At 22.3% G+C, this 1,186-nt stretch overlaps 1 protein-coding gene across 1 annotated transcript in view; it reads right to left on the reverse strand.

Moving 5' to 3' along the window:
- The window catches only part of LOC136797047 (sialin-like), a gene marked incomplete at its 5' end in the record, with an annotated part of 18,438 nt that overhangs the window by 16,108 nt on the left and 1,144 nt on the right, over positions 1 to 1,186 (reverse strand).

A 1,186-nucleotide genomic window follows, 5' to 3' on the forward strand; every position in this document is an offset into this window, starting at 1 on the left:
TCTCATTTTTAAAGATATTTAGATGTTTTATAAAATGAAGATGATCTGGGTCCAGTCAAAGCAACTCAAATAGTAATTGAGCCTACGTTTCGTCTTACTTTGGAGTACTTCATAAGGGCTAAAAAGATAAAAACAACTAAAATAATAAAAATAATAACAAAGTAAGAGAATAGATAACAAAAATAAAAGTAAACTGAAGTATAAATGATTTAAAAAATATTAAAATTTGTATAAAATTGACTAAAGTAAATAAAATAAAATAATAATTAGAGTCTAAAAAAAAGGTATTAAGGCAGTTAAACAATTAATGAAAACTCAAATAATAAAAAAAATAACAAAGTAAGAGAATAGATAACAAAAATAAAAGTAAACTGAAGTATGAATGATTTAAAAAATATTGAAATTTGTATAAATTGACTAAAGTAAATTAAATAAAATAATAATTAGAGTCTAAAAAAAAGGTATTGAGGCAGTTAAACAACTAATGAAAACTCAAATAATAACAAAGTAAGAGAATAGATAACAAAAATAAAAGTAAACTGAAGTATGAATGATTTAAAAAATATTAAAATTTGTATAAAATTGACTAACGTAAATTAAATAAAATAATAATTAGAGTCTAAAAAAAGGTATTTAGGCAGTTAAACAATTAATGAAAACTCAAATGATAAAAATAATAACAAAGTAAGATAATAGTTAACAAAAATAAAAGTAAACTGAAGTATTAATGATTTAAAAAATATTAAAATTTGTATAAAATTGACTAAAGTAAATTAAATAAAATAATAATTAGAGTCTAAAAAAAAGGTATTGAGGCAGTTAAACAACTAATGAAAACTCAAATAATAATAATTAAAACAGAAAATAAAAAGTAAACAAGTAAGAAAGTAAACATTAAGGACGTAAAATAATGAACAAACCACCTTTATGAATGGAAGAAGGCACGAGAACGATTTGAAGGTGGATGCAAGGTAACAACAAGATAGGGAAGTGGGGGAAATGGCGGTTAACAAATACATTACTACGCAAATAGATATTATTAATAAATAATTCCAATATGTCCTAAAAATATATTAAAATAAACTTGTTATATTATTTTAGTTGTTTGAATATTTTTTAGCCCTGAGGAAGACCTGCAAAGTGGGGCGAAATGTAAGGCATAATATATAATTCCAGTATATCCAAA

Source organism: Halyomorpha halys, unplaced genomic scaffold (assembly GCF_000696795.3).
Source record: "Halyomorpha halys isolate HHAL.00 unplaced genomic scaffold, Hhal_1.1 Scaffold951.1, whole genome shotgun sequence".
Lineage (NCBI taxonomy): Eukaryota > Metazoa > Arthropoda > Insecta > Hemiptera > Pentatomidae > Halyomorpha > Halyomorpha halys.